Source organism: Eptesicus fuscus, chromosome 7 (genome assembly GCF_027574615.1).
Source record: "Eptesicus fuscus isolate TK198812 chromosome 7, DD_ASM_mEF_20220401, whole genome shotgun sequence".
NCBI classification, from domain to species: Eukaryota; Metazoa; Chordata; class Mammalia; order Chiroptera; family Vespertilionidae; genus Eptesicus; species Eptesicus fuscus.
Genome location: NC_072479.1, coordinates 12993555 through 13016320, shown reverse-complemented (window position 1 = coordinate 13016320; position 22766 = coordinate 12993555). Strand labels below are relative to the sequence as shown.

Genomic DNA, 22766 nt, shown 5'->3' with positions numbered 1-22766 from the left:
CTCTGAAATTGAGGTGAGCATTGTCTCTTAAGTTGTAAAAAACCGATAGGTTGGTAGGTAGAGAGACGGGCAGATAAACTAGTATTAATCCCAGGCAAGAGCATTTGCTGCCTCACTGACCTTTAGCTGTTGCACTTTTGAGATGTCACTAATGACCGTCGCTCCACGTGGCTCCTCAGAGCCTTTTACATTCCCCCTCCCTTTTACTCCTCTCACCCATTCCCCATGAGCAGGTCTTAATTCTTGTTGAATATGTCTTTTAAGGCTAACTTTTCCATTTCACCCATTCAGCCTCCTTCAAACTACTATGGGCTTCTGCTAAGAACTTTATGTACCTTCTCTTATTAAATCATCATCACAACCTGATAGAAGCAAGTTATACACCATGTCCCAGGCTGGACCTTGTGCTAGAACTGGGAGTAGAAGCCCCAGCTATGGCTGGCCCAAACCACGGGCACTTTAAAGACAATTAAAAAAATAGCTTTATTGAAATACAGTTTACATACCAAACAATTCTGTCATTTAGGCATGTCGTTCTGAGGTTTTTAGTATAGTCACAGATATATACAACTGTCATCAGAGTCCATTTTAGAATATTTTCATTCCCTCAAAATGTACACTTGAGCCCCAGCTCCCAGCCCTAAGCACCCACTAATCTACTTTCCATCTCCGTGGGTTTGCCTATTTTAGACATTTCACATAAGTAGAGCATGTGGTCTTTTGTGACCGGCTTCTTTCACAGAATAATGTTTCCAAGGATTACTCACATCATAGACTCTCTCATCAGTACTTCATTCCTTCATGTGGCAGAATAATATTCCATTGTGTGGCTATCCCCATTCATTTATCTGTTCATCAGTTGGTGGTTGTTTGGGTTATTTCTACCTTTTGGCTCTGGAAAACAATGCTATTATCAACATCCACATACAAGCTTTTGTGTGGACATGTTTTCCATTTCTCTCGGGTGTACATCTAGGAGTTGAGTTGCTGGGTCAATGGGAACTGTGTGCTTAACTTTTTGAGGAACTATCAGACTATTTATTTTCTGCAGCAGCTGCACCATTTTACATTCTCATCAGCAGTGTATTCCACATCTATGCCAATGCTTGTTGTTATGTGACATGGTATGTTATGTGACTTTTTCATTACAGCCATCCCAGTAGGTAGGACTTGGTATCTCACTGTGGGAGCCATGGGCTCTGAATCCCCTTGCAGTGCTCTCTTTCATTCCTGAGCAGCCGCCTCAGTGAGTTTTCCCCTTCTTTCTCCATGGCAATAGCTAGTCCCTTTTGCTTCCTAGGTTTCCATTGAGATTGCCATCCAAGAGCCTTACTAAAGTACTATTTGGACCTGGAGTTTCCCTGATCAAGTCCTCAGCGGTTCCCCATTTTCTATAGGGTAGTGTCTGCCTTTCATTGATGTTATAAGCTCTCTGTTATAAGTCTCAGCTTTGTGTTCCACTCTTCTTTCAAACAGACTTTCTGATCAATGAAACCGGTATGTTTTCTGTAACCTACCCATGCTGTGTATTGTCAGACTTCTGAACCTTTGTTCCTGCAATTCCTCTCTTCCATGAGGCCCTTTCTGCCGGTGTCAAATGGAATAGACTTCTTTCTCGCTCTGCAACATATGTTATTAACAAACACACTTGGCACTTATTTGTTACTTTGCATTTATCTCTTTTGTCTTTTGTCTGTACATACCCAGAATGCATATAATGTGTAAGAGCCACAATAAAATAGATACTTTTTTACTCCCTGGCCAAGAAACTAAACCTTATCAATGCTATTAAAGACCCCTTTGTATCTTAGATTATACCCTCAGCCTCGCCCCCCTCCCCGCTTTCTATCTCACAAAGGTAACTACTCCTGTTAATTTCATTTTATCATTCACTGGCTTTCCTTCACAGTTTCTACCTATCTATGACTCAGATTGGTTTCCTATGCATGTGTTTGAATATGGAGTAAATTGAATTATACCACAGAATGGCTGTTTAATCCATGTTAATTCATGTGGCTGTAGTGTAGTCATTCTCACTGCTATATAAAGTTCCATTGTATGAATATTACCACATCTTATTTTATTATTCTCCTGTCAATGGAAATTTGGCTTATTGCCAGATTTTTACTGTTATACAAAATGGGGCTGAGCAAAATAATACATGTCTCCTTGTGCACATGTGCAAATATTTTTTCTAGGGTATAATACTTAAAGTTGACTTGCTTGGTGGTGGGCAATATACATTTTAAACTTCACTAAACAATGAAAAAGCATATTCTTAAGCGAATTTCCAACAGTTTATAAAAGTTTCCCCAAATTACATCCTTGCCAAGATGTGTATTTTTTTAAGGTGTTTTAATCTTACCAACTTGCAAATGTGAGATGGCTCATCTCCTTCTTGTAATTTTATATTCCCCACTTGTTAATTAGATGAGTGTATTTTTGGCCGATTTTGGGGGCCTATAGTCTTATATTAATTGGGCTATAAGGAGTTTCTTTCAATTGGCATCTGCCTGGCACATCTCTTTCCATCCTTTTACATTTGGCTTTTCTGTATTCCCTTTAAACAACATCTCGCTGGACTTTGTCAGCATTTGTTTCCAGGTCCAGATAGAGGGTCTGAGCAGCGAGAGAACTTTGCCCATTTCCACAGAGAGTGTGATGACTTGTTGCTTGGGGTCACTGGAGAATAGGGGAAGAGAGTTGCATGTAGCCATCATGCTAGGCAGCATTCCAAGATGGCCCCAGAATTCCCACCCTCTGTTGGACATCCCCTGCCTAATCTCTGAGATGTGGAATAAGATGAGTTTACTTTCACGGTTAGGTTATGTTTTATGGCCTAGTTGACTTTAAGAAAGGGAGATTATCTGAGTGGGCCTGACTTATGTGAGTGAGCCCTTTAAGTCTGAGATGGAGGAGTCAGAGATTTAAAATATGAGCAGGATTTGATGGGCTGTTGCTGGTTTGAAGATTCAGGGGACTGCATGACAAGGAATGTAGATGGCCTCTAGGAGCTGGAAGTGAACCCCAAATGCAGCCAGCATGGAAATGGGGATCTCAGTCCTACAACTGCAAGGAACAGAGTTTGCCACACAGCCACAAGAACTCAGAGGAAGGTCCCAAACACCAGATGAAACCCAGCCTAACCAGCACCTTTATTGTAGCCTTAGAAGACCCTGAGCAGGGAGTCAGTCACACTGGGCCTGGACTTCTGACCTACACAATTGTGAGCTAATCCATGGGTGCTATTTAAGCTGCTAAGTTTGTTATGCAGCAGTACAAAACTAATACAGTCTGAGACAGTAAGAAAATAACCCCATTCACTGTTGCAAAAACAACAAAAAAATAAAGTACCTAGGAATAAATTTAACCAAGGAGGTAAAAGACCTGTAATCAGAAAACTATATGACATTGAAGAAAGAAATAAAGGCAGATACCAATAAGTGGAAGCATATACCATCTTCATGGATTGGAAGAATTAACATTATTAAAATGTCCATACTACCCAAAGTAATCTATAAATTCAAACAATTCCTATTAAAATCTAATGGCATATTTCACAGATATAGAAAAGATATTCCAAAAATTTATATAGAACAGCAACAACAAAAACAAAAAACCTCACAAAAAAACCTGACTAGCCACAGCAATCTTGAGAAAGAAGAACAAAGTTGGAGGTATCACAATACTGGATATCAAACTATACTACAAGGAGATTGTAATTAACAAATTGAAAAGAGAACCCACTATATGGGAGAATATATTCACCAATGATACATCCAATAAGGGGTTAATTTTCAAAATATACTAGTATAAATAACTTGTAAAACTCAACACTAGGAAGACAAACAATCCAATTAAAAAAATGGGCAAAGGACCTGAATAGACATTTCTTCAAGTAGGACATACAGATGGCCAAGAGACATATGAAAAAATGCTCAACATCACCAATTACCAGAGATGCAAATTAAAGAGACAACGAGGTACCACCTCATATCTGTCAGAATAGCTACCATCAATAAATCAACAAACAGTAAGTGCTGGCGAGGTGTGGAGAAAAGGGAACCCTAGTACACTGCTAGTGGGAATATAGTCTTGTGCAGCCACTGTGGAAAGCAGTATGGAGTTTCCTTTAAAAATTAAAAATGGAACTGCCATCTGACTCAACAATCTCACTTCTGGGAATTTCCTAAGAATCCCAAAACACCAAATCAGAAAGAATATATGCACCCCATTATTTGCAATAGCCAAGATCTGGAAATAACCCAAATGGGTAAAAAAGCTGTGGCACATTTATACAATGGAATATTGAGTGGCTGTATAAAAGAAGGATCTCTTACCCTTTGCAAGAGCATGGATGGACCTGGAGAGTGTTATGCTAAGAGAAATAAGCCAGTCAGAGAAAGATAAATACCATATGATCTTACTAATATGTGGAATCTAATGAACAAAATAAACTGATGAACAAAATGGAACTAGAAGCATGGATACATGGAACAGACTGATGGGTGCCAGAGGGGAGGATTGTGTGTGGGTGACTGGATAAAGAAGGTGAAGGGATTAGCTAAAGAACATATATGCATACCCTTGGACACAGACAGTAGTGTGGTGAAGGCCAAAGGAGGTAGGCAAAAGGGGGGAAGTAGGAAATATCTGCAATAATATCAATATTAAAATCCTATATAATAAAAGGCCAGCCACCATAAGTGGAATGACTGGAACTACCAGAGACCAGAACCACCACGGCCCCTCGCCTGGCTGGCCCCACCGCCAAGCAAGCAGTTAGGGGTGATCAGGCAGGCAGTTAAGTGGTTAGGGGTGATCAGATAGGCAGGCCAGTGGTTAGGGGCAATCAGGTAGGCAGATGGGCCCCTCGCTGGGCTGGCTCCGCCCCCAAGCAAACAGTAGGCAGGCAGGCAGGCAGATTGGTTAGGGGCAATCAGGCAAGCAGACCAGAGGTTACGGGTGATCAGGTAGGCAGGCAAGTGGTTAGGGGCGATCAGGTAGGCAGGTGAGCAGTTAGGAGCGATCAGGTAGGCAGACGGCCTCTCGCTGGGCTGGCCCCGCCCCCAGCAAAGAAAGAGGGAAGCCCAGGCCACCGGCAGTGACTCTGTGGCAGGTGTGAAGTCCGCCAGCGATCGCCCTGCATAGGGAGGCCCAGGCCGGCCAAGCTATCGCACCCCACACCTGTCGCCTGCAGAGGGAGGTGACCAGTGGCAGGGGCGGCGGGAGGGGGGGGGGGGACAGGGAGACAGCGCTGCACAGAAGGCAAGCAGTGGTAGCGGTAGGGGGCGGGGGGCAGCTTCCTGCAGCTGGGGGAAGGAAAGCCCCAATAGGCCCTGATCTCAGGCCAGGCCTAGGGACCCTACCTGAGGGGTCCTGGATTGTGAGAGGGTGCAGGCCAGGCTGAGGGACGCCCCCCGCCCCCCCCCTGAGTGCACGAATTTTCATGCACCTGGCCTCTAGTTTTTAATAAAAAATAAAAACATGTAGCAAAATGTGTTAGAGAAACATACCAGTACAGTTATGTTGCTCTTGAGAGAGTTTTGAGATAATATTCAGGAATTTCCAGAAGGTAATTGAGAGTAAATGCCTAGTATTTGGGAGAAATATCTAGTCTGGGGATAGATTTATGATGGTTACATAACTGATCTGAGTTGTAGAAATGTGACGTGTGGATGAGGTCAGTCAAAGAAAGAGTGGACAGGTAGGGAGAGAGGCTGAACAGGGAACCTTGGACAACACTCAGATTTCCCAATGTTGAATAGTAAATGAGGATCTGAGCAGGGGCTAAAGTCACAACTCATTTATAAAAACTTTATCTGCTTAATGAACTTTCCTAAGAGCTAAGCATGTATTCTGCACTAACTGCTTTCAAAAATACACAATGGTCCATCTGCAGTTATGTCTACACATTGAATATTCACATTGGCTTCTGATGGCTCCACGTTATATATAGGATAGTCTTTGGGTTATTTCCTGGGAATAGGGAAAAGAAACACATGGCTGTTATTAATTTCCCTTTTGATAGGATTATCTTATTTAGGAATGGAAAAGAGAATGAAAACTGGAGTATCATAGGATGGATGACTGGAGGCTGCGTCCAGGGGAGAATCTGGTTCCTTGCCTTTTCAGTTTCTTGTGGATGCTGAATTCTGAAGTATTTCTTTAAATAATAAATTCCTTTGCTTCTGACTCCTTCTTCCATCTTCAAAATGCATCACTTCATCTCTGCTTCCGTTATCATGTCGCCTTCTCTTCTTCTGCAGTAAAATTGTCCTCTGAGGACATTTGTGATTCCGTTTAGAGGCCACCAGATAATCCCAGATAATCTCTCCTTCTCAGGACCCTTAACTTAATTATATCTTCAGTGTGCCTTTTTGCCAAACAAGGCAACATTACAGGTCCCAGGGATTGGGATGTGGACATGTTTGGGAAGCTGTTATTCTGCCGACCATGGTTGGCTTTAAAGGACATAGGAATTACTCGATTAGTTACAAGGAGTCCTTTTCATGAGAAGGCCGGACTTCCAAGGGTCTGGAGGAAATAGCCAGCAACAAGGCAGGAATGCTGGGAGGCTCAGTGGGGAACAGTGGTTAAGGATAGCCCTGAGGAGGTACGGGGTTGGGTGGACACATGGATGTGTACATTTCACCCCCTTTTCTCTGTCTTGATTTTCAGTGTAGTGCCTGGGCCCTTTAGTATCCTGTCCACATCCAACTGGGTGAAGTGTGTGTGAGCATGTAATGTAGACCTGTGGTGAGCAAAGCCACAGAGAAAACCTGGTGCAGCTTGAGGTACATTTTTTTTCCCTCATGTCTCAGAGAGAAGCATTTATATATAATTTATCCTAACTATGGTATGATGGAGAATGGAAAAATCACCTAAATTTTCAAGATAAACAATGAAACTTGAAAATATATTCAAGCTTAACCCTTATGTGACAAACTTTGATAGTCTGAGGAACATTGTTTACCATATTAGAACATTACAAGCAGAAGTTTAGAGCTTTTTCGATTCTGTTTGGTTTCACAAAAATGTTCCCCTAAAATGCTGTGGAGAGTCAGGGAAGAGATTTTGTTAGTGTTGTTATTTGTGTTCTCTCTTGCCAAAGCCAAATGAGCCACCACGTGGTAGAGCTGTATTTGCAAAATTGAAAAGCAAATATTGCAGGCCATTGGACAACATGAGGGCCTGTGTCCTAAATGACTGGAAATGCTTATGGCTAAAGTCAGCCGTTATCCGGAATAACCCCCTAGAGGGAGTTTTTCAGACTTACACAGGGGACCAGTAATAAAACACAAACTCCAAAGTATCCTCCAGCAACAAAAACACATGGGATGTTTTTCTATATAATATTTCACATTAAATGTAATTGTAGATTAACTTTTATAGAGAAAATATTTATTCAAGCCAGATATGCTTAAGTCCTTTCATTTCCTCAAGTATGACAGAGCACTGGGAACATGCTCTCCTTTGTAATTTCCTACCCATTTGCCTCAGTTATGGGCAGAACATTAATTCTGCAGAGACTGCATATTAGAAACCACTGCAGACGGAAATCTTAAATTGACCAGACCCTGAATCTGGAGTTGAGGCTGCTGTGTTCTGGTCCCAGCATCGCAGCCCACCCGTAGTAGCTGGTGCGTGGCCTTGCTTGCCCTGTGTAGCTCCCCGCACCTTACGGTTCTCTAGCTGCAGGGTCTGGTGAGGGCTAGGTCATCTGCAAGGCCCTTTCCTGCTCTTAACTTGCATATGGCTCATCTGTCAATGATCACATGTGTGTCAGATTTAGTTAAAACCAAAACCTATTTTTATAAAAATGTCTTTATCAAATGTCAAAACTTGGAATAATGTTTATTATTTCTTAATAATGTATTTGTTTTTATTTCTTTATTACTATTAACTAGTAGCCCTGCGCACGAATCCGTGCGCCAGTAGGCCGCTGCCACCCTCCTGTAGCTCTCCACCCACTGCTCCACCCTCCTGTAGCTCCCGTCCCCATAGCTTGCTGCCCTGCCCCCTCCTGTAGCTCTCCGCTGCCCGCTTGTAGTTCACTGCCCCATCCTCCTGCAAATCTTTGATCCAGTCGTTATGCCTCACAACATAATGGATAATTAGCATATTCCTCTCTTATTATATAGGATAACTATAGCTATTAATAGTTCATTATTATTGTTTAGAATTTAACAATATCTAAATTTCTGGTGTGAACCAACTGAGAAGCTACAGCAACATGGGGAACAGGTTTGAAGGAAGGTGCTCCTGGATTTGAACTTGCTGCATCACTTACCAGCTTTGGGGCCTTGATCAAAGAATTGGCTGGAACCCTGCATTTTCTCCTGTATGAAAGGTGCCTAGCTCATACCTGACTAATAATATTACTTGTTTCATAATGGAGGTAAAAGCGTCAGCAACATTTTTTCCCCTATTCTAACACCAAGCCTCACATCTAGAATTGAAGTCACCAATACTTAAAGGTCATATTACTTTCTTTTAAAAAATATATATATTTTATTGATTTTTTTACAGAGAGAAAGGGAGAGGAATAGAGAGTTAGAAACATCAATGACAGAGAAACATCGATCAGCTGCCTCCTTCACACTCCCTACTGGGGATGTGCCCACAAAAAAGGTACATGCCCTTGACCAGAATTAAACCCAGGACCTTTCAGTTTGCAGGCCAACGCTCTATCCACTGAACCAAACCGGTTAGGTCAAGGTCATATTACTTTCCATATAGGATGTCTCTGTGTTAGAGAGAAAATGGAACGTTTTAAGTGCTCAGGATGGCATCACACTGTTGCTAGTAGACATTTAAGATGACGTTCTGGAAACTGTGAGGGTGAAACATCTGAGCCTCTGAGCCAGGGACTGCTGAGTGCGGGTCACACAGGTGCACTGTGAACAGATTGCCTCTGTCTTAATTTTGCTCATGTCTAACTAATTTTGCTCATGTCTATCTCATGCTGTTTCCACAGCCATGGGCTTTCGAGCAGATGTTCTCACTGCATCCACTTCAGTGAGTATGGGGGAAATTTGTGGTTAGCACATAACTTGTATGAAAGTGTGAGCCTAAAACCATTGTGAAGTTCGATCCCATAGTGTTCTCTTTGGAGAGTGACAACTGCTAATGTGAACTCTGAAATCTATTTTTCACAGTGCAAATGGAACTTTGCTTCAGACCTACCAGCTGACGCTTTTCCTGATGCATTCACATTCCCTCAGTGCTAACCTTTGAGACCGTTTTCCCTTTCTCTCCTCTCTGGCACAGGATTTCATTCGGATTATTGGGTTACCTTACATGACTGTGCCCTTGAATTGCTTCTGTTGGATCCCCAGCTGCTCTTCCTTATTCCCTCTTCCTGCGTTAGGACTGTAAGCTAAGCATATTCACCTTTACCTTGAAAAGCAGAATCAAGAAAACCTTGCTCTGATTTCTGTTCCACTCTCTTACCCTCCCTGTCCTCTTAGCTCCTCTGTCCTACAGAGACTCGGAGAGGGCTATAAAGTACCACCGTGTCACATGCCTGCAGTGTGGCCAGACGAGGCACAATAGTTGATGTTTTTGTATGTTGTCTCATTTAACCCTAATTAGTGCCCTTCAGGACAGGCCTTGGGGTATACATTTAACTGGGCTTAAACACTTTGTCCAGTGTGTCACAAGTAGATAGATTATGATCAGAATTCAGGTCTAAGTTCAACTAGTCTGCCATTCATTTGGAGTCTGTGTGACACTTGGATCTTTCTCTTGGTTTGGTATTATTATTATCACCATCATTATCATCATCTTCATTATTCTCTTAGTCATTCTTGGGTGAAGACAGCCTTGTCCTATACTTGTTTGTCTTGTTTTGTTTGATTTGTTTTTTATGTTTTCTTTTAGCTGACTTTGTTAAACTGAAAAAGCTAGAAATGGTGCCAAGATATCCTATATAATAAAGAGGTAATATGCAAATTGACCGTCACTCCAACACAAAATATGGCCGCCCCCATGTGGTCAAAGATGGCTGCCCCCATGTGAACACAAGATGGCTGCCACAAGATGGCCAGCAGGGGAGGGCAGTTGGGGGCAACCAGGCCTGCAAGGGAGGGCAGTTAGGGGCCACCAAGCCGGCAGGGGAGGGCAGTTAGAGGTGATCAGGCTGGCAGGGGAGGGCAATTAGGGGCAATCAGGCTGGCAGAGGAGTGGTTAGGGGGTGATCAGGCTTGCAGGCAGAAGCGGTTAGGGGCAATCAGGCAGGCAGGCAGGTGAACGGTTGGGAGCCAGCAGTCCTGGATAGTGAGAGGGATCAGGCCTAAATGGGCAGTCGGACATCCCTCGAGGGGTCCCAGATTGGAGAGGGCGCAGGCTGGGCATGCACCGGGCCTCTAGTAAGATTTATAAGAGACTCAGGTACTCATCCAATTTAGCACTTCATAAATTGCGATGAAGGGAAAACTGTTCAGGAGACTGATGGCAATGTGAAAGAGAATATTGTCCTGCACAGACAAGTGCAGTTGCTAAATGTGGTTGTTTCCCCCCCAAGTCTTTAATATGCTCCTGTGCATTATGACAGAAATGAATGTAGTACACAGCACCTCCCAAACTTAATTTTGCTCATGTCTAACTTAATTTATTAGAAAACAAAAATCAGATTAAGACAGACTTGTCTTAAACTCCATCAAATTGATTTTAGTTTTAAAGAACAAAAGAGAATAATGGTTTAGAAGCTTCATTATGTGTCAGGACTGCCTGCTAGCCTACTGGTGCTCTCCTGTTTTCCTGCTGCTGTTTAAACTGCAATGCACACGTGAAAGAGGCTCGTGTGAAGGCTCCTGCCCCTCTCAGAGTTTATGGCCTCAAGTGGTGTAAGGCCTGTCACGCCAGGAGTACACAATGTGACTTCTTTTTATGGGTTGGGTTTTATTTTTTTCTGTATTCTTACTTTACAGTTTTTCATGTTTAATAGAACTAATATGAACATCTTAAAGAAGGCCATATGCAGAATCTCTGCCCAATTCATTGGGTCTGCAAAAGCTTACTATGTCAGGTGGGATTTGAGGAGTTCATGGATTTTTATTGTTTTGTTTAAAGGATGGAATGAAGATAAGTATTAAAGCCACAGTCATTGAAATATCAACCAACTGAATTCTTGTGCCTGTGGTTTTTCCCCATCTTCTTCCCAAACATTTTTGGCCACAGAACACCTTGTATTTGGAGGAAACCCCGCTAGCCTTGTACTTTCATTTTTTGGGGGGTGAGGTGCTGTAAGATAGGGCTACTATAAGATAGAAAGTAGAATATTATGTTCTTTTTAGTTTAAAAAATAAAGAAGAGGATGTATGGCAAATTCAACACATATACACAAGAGATGGGTTGTGTTCTGTGGCCAAGAAGGAGTATCACTTAGAGCCAGGAAAATACACCCTTACGTGCACAGCACACAACTTGGTCTTTTTACTCAGAGGACAGGAGAGGACACCACAAAACTTGCAAACAGTTTCATTTGGAACCTGATATGAATTATAGGGAAGCTCGTGAACAGCTTAGGCTCTGAAAATGTAAATGGTTGGTTTGAAGGTGACAATATAAAGTGGACGGTTTTCATAGGTGGACGGTATTCTTTCTCCGAACTCTGATGTCCTTGAGAGCCCCCGGCATGCTGTGCCGCTGTCTGCATTACCAGTGTTCCCCTCCCAGCCTCTTGCGCCTCAAACACTCTGCTCACTCTCTGGGCTTTTCCAAGAAGAAAGAAAGAAGTGCCCCCACTCGCATCATTGGGTTTGTAGAAAAGAGGCAACATTCCCCCAGAAAATGTGTTTGGAATTTGGAAGTACTGATGGTCCTTTGCAAGCTATCAGTGTCACTGCAGAGAGGCGCATTGCATGATGGGAAAGTATCTGAGCCGAACTCAGAAGAGGTGAGTTTGGGGCCACGTAGTGATTCTGTCCCTTATCAGCAACAGTCCCTTGGCCAAACTGTTCATACTTCGGGGCCTCCATTTCCTGTTTGTGAAAATTCTAGATATATTTACATTTTAGTACCTAAAATAACTAAATAAAATGTCTCCTGAATTTATTGCCAAGAATATTCACTTATGTAAAGAAATTATTTACAGAGGTACTTTCTAAATTTTCTATGGGATTATATTTAACTTGGAATGTTTTGTTTTCCTTGTGTCCATTGTAATGGATTTCAGTCTGTCTATAAGCTGAGTTGTTCTAACAAACTGAATGATAACAGAATGGATACTGTGTTTTATGAATCAATCAGTCAGGTCTCAAAGGAATGAAAATTATGAAAAAAACAACAACCACATAATTTAGTCCAGTAAAGAATTAGCTTATGGCTGAAAAAATATACATTTTACCCTGTATTATTGCTGATTTGTCCCACAGGTGTGAATAAACCTGGAAAGCATAAACATTTGGAAGTTATTTAAAATTTATTGAAAATGTAGTACAAAACTCCCACCCTTCCTTTATTCCCATCCAAAATGTGGAACTATTATAGTTGGCTGGGGTTTTTCTTATCTCGGTGGTATGATTTCCCCACATGTGAGAAAATTGAATGGATAGGACCTAAGACTAACAAACTCTTAAAGAGCAACTTTACATGCCTTCACGATGAAAGGTAGACAATGGGAGATACTTGTCATGGAAGTCTTCAATGCCTAATAAGGAAATAACCTGACAACAGGTGTTTTGATTAACAATGAAGTTAGTTTATAGCATAATAAAGAATGGCATGAAGGATCATTTTGTAAAAAAACAACAACAAGGCAGATTATTTTTAGGAGGAGAGGGGTACAATTTCTCCCTCCTTCTAACTGTAAAAGTAATAGATATTTATCATAGAATTTGAATAAAATGAAGGAAATAGAAATCACTACTGGTGTCACCATTCTAAGACAACTGTTATCTCCTTATAACACTTTTGTTTGCATGTACCTGTATGTGCATGCCCATTTGTTTTATTTTTTATGGTGTACTCTGTACATTTTTCACAAAATCAAATAGGTCATAGATGGTGAGAGGAGATTGGAAACCTAGATCCAGAGGACTCCAGTTATATTCTTCTCACTAGGAACTTTAGCCTTTCCAGTCATGCTAATTTAGTAGTTACTTATTCTGTTCTTCATACCTTGCTGACACTCTCATGTACTGGATTTTAATAGTTTTTCCAAAAAATATGGTAATATAGTAGTGCAAGTACTAAATCACTTAATCACTTATAAGTGGGCCCACTTAAAAAAAAACAGTCGTGGTCCAAAGAGGTAGCTTGAGAATTTATCAGTTCCATCTCCCTTTTTCAAATAGAACTGCCCAGATCCTCTCAGACTACTAAGGACCTCCTAGAAATAAAACTGTAAACTACAAATAGTGTTTAACACCCTTTGATGTCAGAAAATTATTTCTTCTACCTAATTTCAGTACCTTATGGCACTGCTTAACCCCATTTCCTTTTGTTTTTTCTTTATTGGAGATGGGGAACAGCTGGTCATCTCTTCTGTAACATTAGCTTTTGCCGATACACAGACTAGATCAAGTTACCCTTTGGCTTTCTATTCATGTTAAATTTCTTTTTTGAGTCCTTCTCTTTTACCATGACAAGTTTGCTAGGAATAGCACAGTGACCAGCATGTGATATGCTTTCAATTAATAACTTTGATTGAATAAACTTTAATAATGGTTGTGAATTGCTATGTAAATAAAGCATCACCACTTTTCCTGATTGCCTTTTCCTCATCCCTATCCCCATTTCTGTCCTCCTGGTCAGCACTTGGAAAGGCCTGTGTCAGCTGGGGGAGAAACTCGGCCCTGCTACGACAACACTTAGAAAGGCCATTTGTAAAGACTACATCAAATCCTCAGCCAAGGGTTTTTCACATCTCCAGTTTATGTCTGGAGGAGAGGAAGTGGGTAGTAAACTCAACATAGAACATTAGGTAGTACAGTTTTATCTCTTTTCAACTGATATTTGTGTAGTACTTTGCAGTTTACAAAGCATTTAGTATCTTAGCAATCATTTATTGAGTGCCTACTCTCTGCTACCTAGTGGGTGAGGTGGTGGAGTTTCAGGTTTGTTTAAAGTAGCCCTTATCCTCATGGAGCTCACAGCCTAGTGGAAGGTGCAGAATATAACAAATAATCAGTACTCATTGGGATAAGCTTCCTAACAGAGGTAAGATCAAGGTGCAGTGGCAACAGGAAAGAGCAAGTGATTAGTTCTATCTGATGTTCAAGGGGGACTCAAGAAAAAGACTGATGTTGACTTAGGTTCTAGCACAACATCTAAAATAGATTTCATCTATCTAGTTATGTGGTCCGATTCCCCCACTAGAAGGTGGATTCTGGATCTTCCATCTTGGGAATCCTAGCACAGATTGCTGGCTAGCTAGAGTGTTGGATGTGAAGGGAGAAGCAATTTTAGATGTAGTTGAAGAGTTAGGGGATATATCTTAGAGGAGACCAAGTGAGAAATAGAGTTGGAGACGTTTATGTTAGAAAAATAACTGACAGCAAGGTAAGGTTGAATGGGAGGAAGGCAAGTAATGAGGGAAAGGAAAACAGGAGACTTTTTCAGCATTCCAAGGGAGAAGGGGTTGAGGCATGGAAAAAGGCTGGAGAGGCAGTGGGGATGGAGCCAGGAGATTTAGAGAGCAGGAGGCAAGATTGACCTAACTTGGTCACAAATGTGGTGAAAGAAGGTTCCTTCTTGGGATGAACCCAACATTCCTGGGTGGGGATCAAGTTCACATTCATTCCAAGTATGGCATGAAGGTGAGATGCTAATGGGTGAAGTGGAGACACAAATACAAGTGTGACTCAGGACATAATCTGCATTGAGAGATGACAAATATTTTTCATAAAGGGTCAGATAGTAAATATACTAGGTGTTGAGGTCTCTGCAACCACACTCTGCTGCTGTTGCACAGAAGTGGCCGTGGCCAACACGTGAGCTGAGAAAGTGGCTGTGTTACAAACTGACTTGTTTACAGGAATGGGCACTGGTCTGGATTTGACCATGGCTGTAGTTTTTTGGTCCCTGGTCTAGACATTGATCAACATGGACATTGTAGTTGATCATGGGAGTGGATGAGAGTGTCTGACATAGAGTCAGGGGGAATACTAACCAGCAAATAAAAATGAGACAACGATCAAGGCAAAGTGGGGAGAGGTTTTCAGTGTTTGGGGCGGGGGAGGTTGAAGTCAGCTGTTGTGGAGATAACTTCAGTGCTAAGATAATGACTTCATGGTGCCCATGAGGCAGGAGGGATGTTTTTGTGGCATAGTGGGTGAGCAAGAGGGAACAGACGGTGAGCAAGTGAGAGCAGGGGTTTTCACTCAAAGTTTAAATAGGAGGAAACAAACCCTTACAGAGGTCAATAAGTTACTCGAGCCTGAGCCAAAACTCAAACTTGGTTATTTGCGTCTTAGGTTTGTGTGCAGTTTTTTATTGTTGTTTTTTTAAATTATACCCACATAGGTCCTAGATAATTTTCTTGGTTATTTTGTAAGATCTCAAGTTAAGAGGCTCCTTTGTGGTTTGACCAAGAATAATTTATCTGTTGGTCTAGTCACTAGACTCCAGTGGTACACAGGTAAAAGCCTCCTTTCTAAAAGTAATGCACAACAGACTCTTTAAAAAAAATCATCTCCCAAGGATATGTTTTTATTTATTTTATAGAGAAAGGAAGGAGGAGAGAGAGAGAGAGGAACATCGATGTGAGAGAGAAACCTTGATGGGTTAACTCCTGAATGCACCCCAACTGGGAATCGAATCTGCAACCTAGGTACGTGCCCTGATTGGGAATCAAAACCATAACTTTTGGTGTACAGGATGATGCTCCAATCAGCTGAGCCACCCAGCCAGGGCCACAACAGACTCTTATTTCTGTTTTTATAAATAATCACTTCCATGGAGGGAGACCAGACAACACTTTTTATAAATATGATACTACTTGTTGAGTCTGAACACTGTCTCCTACCTTGGGCCAAGAGCATTAGGTATGCTAGCTCATGTCATTTTTATGTCAACCTAATGACTTCAGAAGTGTTATTTCTATTTTATACACGAGAAAAGCCTAGTAGAGTCCAAGATGTCCCCCTCCCCCAGAGGAGTGGTGGACTGGGGTTTGAACTCCCCAGTGCCATAGACTCCTCACCAGCAGAGTGGCATTGACCACAGATTCTGGCACACAGCTATGATGGTCTCTCTTGCCTTGTTTGATTCTCTTCTCTCTGGCTCTTCCTCACCCACCTCTTTTTCTAGTAGTTGCTCTGGTTTAATCTCTAAGAAGGTTGTAGGGTTGTGGAATTTTGTTATATCCTGTATTCTTATTCTGAGGTCTACCGCCCTGGCTGGGCATATGAACTTAGTCAGTAGTAAATGATAAAAATGTGTGCTGATCGGAGGGAGGTGGAAAGCAAGCAGGGGGAGCACAGGGTAGGGAGTGGAAAGGGATTTGTGGTGAAGGGTGGGAAGGGGGCCTGGCCTGGAGGGCCCCTCCAATGTGTCTGTGGACCCTAAACACATCTGTTTTCAGCTGGCTTGCTTCTGCTAACAGTTTCTCAATTTACATATGTTAAGAACTACAGGCAAAATGACTGGAATCAAGGGTGCATGCCACTTGGATTCCTTCCAGCTTTTATTTCAGGCTGACAACTTTTTGGACGCAATACAAGATTTGTAGTTGTTTGTTTCTTCTAATGAGGTGGCAAGATAAGGCTGCAACTGTCACAGCTGTTGAGTACAGGGTATCTGAATATTTGTTTTCTTTTTTAAAGAAACATGAAACATTCAAGGTTTAAAAATAGTGTTAATTATTGAGCTGGTAATTGGTCTTGCCTCATTGGTGAGTGTGGGAGGGAGGTGTGATGGGAAGATAGATTGGCGTGTGCAATTGTGAGTAAAAGCTCTTCCTTTTCTTTGAGCTGTGGGAGTGGAAGAATCATGTCCTGCATTTCACAGGGGAAGGAAATTGTCTGGCGTTTCTCTCAGATGTCTGCACACTCCCACCCTGGTCAGAGCAACTGCTGGAGCGCCAGTCCCCTGTGGCACTTGCTCACACAGGTCCCAGGGCATCTTGGTGATACCATTTGCGAGGCACCGGGCGCAGCTGTTGCTTGGACATCAGAAGTTCTGCATATCCCACTCAACCCTTCTGTATCCTCTGTGGAGCATGTTGACCTTATGCTCTTGTTTGCAGGAAAAAATCTTTTCTCCCTCAGTCACACTGTATTGAAACAGAAACAGAACAGGATCAGAAAGGTTTAAAGAGTGAAACCTGTGGACTTTAACTTGCTTACTCCATAACTAGGTAAACTGAGAGGCACACGCAGCCTTGATGTAGTGTGAAGGGGTTATTCTTTTTCTTCTTATTTTTTTACAATACGTTTTGACCCTATTCCACTGCAAAATAAGTTCAACTTGGCTTGGAGAGGAGCCACACAGATGGAAAATAGTGGAAAGACAGTAAATAAAATGTAACATAAATGGTAGATTTACCCTTTGTAGCTTGATGTTATGGGGATTTGTGTGATGGATCCCATTTTATTTAAAGAGGAATAAACTTCATGTTAATGAAGTTGGCAGGTGATCCTGAATCAGAGGAGATTTCAAATCTGAAAGAACAGAAATATTATAATTATACCTTAAGGAGATTAAAAATATAGGCAGGAAATAACAAAATGAGATACAGCTTGGAAAATGCACACTAATACAACTGGGGGAAAATAATGTGAAATGCAGGCAGGATCCAAGTGAACAGGAGAAATGTGTACTAAATTGCCAAAGAATAGCAATATTTGGAAGTATCCATTGGACCCCTCAATACACTACAATGGACTGACCATTAGGGGCCACTTATTTATATAGCTCATCCTCAATAAAGAGATAACTTATTTTGCAGAAGGATGACCAGCAGTGTTTATTTCCATTTCCATAATTTCACTGTTTAAGAGATGAGATTGGAAGGCAATCATTGGAAGAAATGGATATAGCACCAGGGAGGGTGGGAATATAACAATAGAGGCCGGTCTGAATTGAGACCAGGATAGTGGGTAGGTCGAAACAGATGGACCTAAATATAATTTAGAAGGCAAATCAACAGGGTGAAGCCCCAAGAAGGAAAGAGGAGAAATCAGAGATGGCTCCACCATTGGGGCTGGGTGGGGTGGGTATTAATTGTCACTACTCACGAGAGGGTTATAGGAAGAAAGTCAGAACTGGCAGGAAATATAATGAATTCCACATTTGTAGTTGCAGAGGCTAAGGGAATATTCAGCTGTAGTAGTTCCGGTGTGTGAATTCATTTTTAGGTCCAACTAGGTTAGTCTAGAAGCTAAATTAGATCTGTTAATGATTGATATGAAATGTCAAGTAATTATGTTGTATAGACCTGTAGCATTTTATCTCAGAAAACTGAAAAATGTGAGAATCTCAAACACCTTGGCCAAAACAACAGAAGCTAATCATTTAAACATTCCTTTCTTTTTATAAGACTGTGCTTTTCACCTTTCTTAAATATAGCTATAGTAAATAATGCTATTTTAGTAATCATACTTTTAAAAACATGTATAGCTTTTAAGAACAGCATAAGAAAATAACTATTTTTAAGAACAGTTATAAGTTATCATATTTTAGTTTTATAGGAAAGGCCTTTGAAAATTTTGTTTTAAAATAACAAATTCTAAAAAGTCATGGACATTTAGATGTGGATGTAAATGTAACATTATAAAGATGCTGATGATATGCAAGGTGGAAATCAGATTGCTGCTTAGTTTCTTAAAACATTGGATTTGATTTTCTCCTTGATGATAATTAGCAGTTAATAAGCAGAGTATCCGGAATATAAGTGTCTCTCGGAAAGCTGAAACATACACACAAACAAAATTTTAGTTCTTGCTTTTTCCACAAAGATGGTGACAAAAGCAAAGAGGAAGCCCTGCCCCTCCTGGAGCTGAAGCCAAAGCAAGGACTTTTAAGGCAAAGAAAGCAGTGCTGAAAGGTGTCCACAGCCACACAAAAAGAATATCTGCTCATCACACACCTTCAATAGCCTGAGACACCTTGGCTCCAGCTCCAAAGGCATCCCATATATCCTCAGAAGAGCGCCCCCAGAAGAAACAAACTTGACCACTATGCCATCATCACTTTCCCCCTGACTACCGAGCCAGCCATGAAGAAGATAGGACACAGCAATATACTTGTGTTCATTGTAGATGTCCGGACCAACAAGCACCAGATCAAACAGGCTGTGAAGAAGCTCTATGACATTGACATGGCTAAGGTCAACACCCTGATCAGGCCTGATGGAGAGAAAAATGCTTATGCAAATCTTCACCTGAGGATATTTTTCTATTGATTTTTAGAGAATGGGAAGGAGGGGAAGAGACAGAGAGAAACATCAATGTGAGAGACACATTGATTGTTTGCTTCCCACACGTGCCCCAGCCAGGTTCATACCCTTGTCCGGAATCAAACCCAGGACCCTTTGCTCCATGGGGCCAATGCCCCATCCACTGAGCCAAACTGGCCAGGGCGAGAAGAAGGCATATGTTTGAATGATTTCCCAACTATGATGCTTTGGATGTTGCCAACAAAATTGAGATCATTTATACTGAGTCCAGCTGGTTAATTCTAAATATTAAAAAAAAAAAATTCACTGTAAAAGTTTTTTCTTAAATTTAAAAGCTTAGGAAATTTGAAGTATTGATCTTTAAGCACTACCTTTACAAAATGAGGGTTCAATGTCATAGCATTTTCAGGGAGCGCACTGGAGCCAGAAATTGGAAGAATTATGTTCTGAGGCTGGATCTGTCTTAGAATGCATGAGAGATCTCTGGGCCTGAGTCCATGACGCCCAAGGGCAGGTGCCTGCCTTCTTCTCGGATCTTATTGACTTCCATGAGGTATAGATGTTTACTGATGGATATCTCAGCAGCCTTCCTTACAAAGTATTTCTAAGGGTCAAATTCCTCAATATGGTTATGAGATATATAAGATGAAGTATCTATGTAAAGTGCATTGTTAATGTCAGCAAAGACCACATGCCTAAAACAGGCAACAAATAGGGACACACATATGTGTCATCATAAGAAAGTATGACAGGGTCTAATTAAAAATGAAGGCTCTGGCCCCACCAGTATAGATCAGTGGGTGAACGTGGACCCATGAACCAGTCAGGGCACATGCCCAGGTTTCTTCGGGCTAGATCCCCAGTAGGGGGAGTGCAGGAGGCAGCCTATCGATGATTCTCTTTCATCATTGATGTTTCTATCTCTCCCTTCCTCTCTCTGAAATCAATAAAAACATTTTTTTAAAAATTAAGGCACTGTATTTCTCAAAATATTTTCTGCCTCTTCCTCACCACCATTAGTGTCTCACTTATTGGCATTGGTTATTTTGAATTTTTCAAAGAGACATATAGAGAGCACTGTGCTTCCCAAACATATTTGATTTATTTGAATCTCCCACCCACACTTACTTTATTGGTAGTGAATCTTCTGGATCACCTGTTCTAAGAAATATGTATCAGTAACCAGGGATTTTAGATCAAGTGGAAGAAGCTATGGTTTGGAAATGGCCTTCGGAGGTTTAAGAGAAGGCCTCCCCACTGCCCCTTTCAATCTTAAGTATATAGAATGTGGTACAATGGCACACAAGGGGCAGAGGGCTCTTGTAGCACAAGACCTAACTCCCAGTACCTCAGAATGCGGCCTTAATTGGAAATAGAGTCATTTCAGATGTAATTAGTTAAATTAAAGTGATATCATCAGGGTGGGTCCTAATCCAGTATGACTGGTGTCCTGACATAGAGAGGAAATATGGACACAGAGACCCACACAGGGAGAACACCAAGTGAAGATGAAGGCAGAGTGATGTTTCTACAAAACCAGGAACACCAAAGATTGTCTGCAAACCACCAGGAGCTGGGAGACAGTGGCCTGAAACCCATTCTCCCTGACAGCCCTCAAAAGCGACCCACTAACCCCCTAATCTCGACTTCTAGCCTCCAGAACCATGAAACAATGAATTTCTGTGGTGTAAGCCCCGTTTTTGGCACTTTGTTATGGCAGTCCTAGGAAATGAAAACAAGGGAGATAGTATCATGAGGAAAGATTCTTGCAGAATTTTGTAGCGGAGTGGGGGATGGTCTGGTCACAGGGAAGGAAGCACAGAGAATAAGCTTGAGGGTGTGGAGGAGACATCAGGAATTGCTCCCACAGTGGGTGGTCACAAAAGCTGGGAACATAGCTTCATTTTTACATATGGAATTTACCAGTCACGTTTTTCATTTGTAATGGGAGATGTTGAGTCAGGTTCTGGCATATGTTGGACTGGAAAAGCTTAAAGAAATATTAGACAAATGTGTCTTGAGGTGTCAAGCAGCACCATTGAAAGAGTTCTGCAGTGATTTGTTCTAAAGCTTTCAGCAAGTTGATCAATTTCATCTACTTCACCTGTTGCTGAGTTTTTCTTAACCTTAGCAAGAATACTAATTAGTTATGAAAACCTATATTGATGAATGAGGTGAAGGTCCTCTGAGGAACACGCATACTATCCGTTAACAGTTGATTTATTCATTGATGGAATGTCCTTGGAAAGAGTATTTGGGGTTATAAGGAAAGTATTTTGAAATGTTTTAGGATGTAAATTAATCCTGTGACTACATCCATTACTTATGAAAGAAAAAGTATATACTGTCCTTTAGTATACTGGAAATATTTAAAGCCATTAATTCTCTTCTATTGTGGATCTAGTTTGGTAATTTTTATAAACTAACATCTAATATGTGCCTTGATCTTGTAAGAGGGAAGAGACTGAAATTTATTTACCCTAAGTGTGAATTTTCTTAACAGTTGCCCAATTCTTTTCAGTTTCTCAGCTTTTATAAACAATATGAATGCGGTAGATTTTATTTGAATCTGAAACTAGGTGTATTTTTCTCCATTCTTTTCGGTTTTGTCACTGTGATACTTGCATTCACTCTCTTGCTCTTTCCTTCCTCCCCTATGTGTGTATGTCACTCTCTATGAGGCTACCACTGCCCAAATATATAGTAGTATGCAGGTTTACGGGGTCAGATATGCTACTGTCAACCGAGCTGCAGGTGTGTTCGCATGTTTCATTTAGAATGCACTTTCCTTACTTCTTTCAAAATGACTAAGGTGGGGGAGAACTTAATTTTTATCCACATGGCTCCATATTTTGAAATTGTGAGTTCATTTCAGTTATACCAATAATATTAATAAATAGGAATTGATATGGGCTGATAATTAGTTTGAGAGTCAAGATGGCACTATGGATCTTACCTCAGCTATGTCCGTATTACACAACATTGGTTAGAAACCTCAAAGCCACTGTGATGAGAGTAACCTGTCTCAGACAGTGTTTTTAGGAGAAAAAAAAAAACTTGTTACAAGACATACTGTGAAATTAAAGTGCTTTCATCTAGAGAGAAATACTGGAGTGTTCTTAACTTTGCTCATTTGACACAGGTTGCATCCTCAGAGGAAAAGACCTTAGATATATTTTCAGAGGATATGATCCCATGTTCTACAGATAATAAAAGTGAAATTATAAGTCAGAGAAAGACAAATACTGTATGGTATCTCTTATATGTAAAATCTAAAAAATAACAAACTCATAGCAACACAGACTAGAATGGTGGTTACCAGGGGCTAGGGGGTTGGTCAGAGAGCAGCAACTTGCTGTTATAAGGTGACTAAGTTCTGGGATCGAATGGACAACATGGTGGATCATCTATAATAATAAAA

At 41.2% G+C, this 22766-nt stretch overlaps 1 protein-coding gene across 1 annotated transcript in view; it reads left to right on the top strand.

The window, feature by feature from the left end:
• Positions 1–22766, top strand: part of ATP8A2 (ATPase phospholipid transporting 8A2) — a 528491-nt gene that overhangs the window by 217688 nt on the left and 288037 nt on the right. The window lies entirely within an intron of this gene.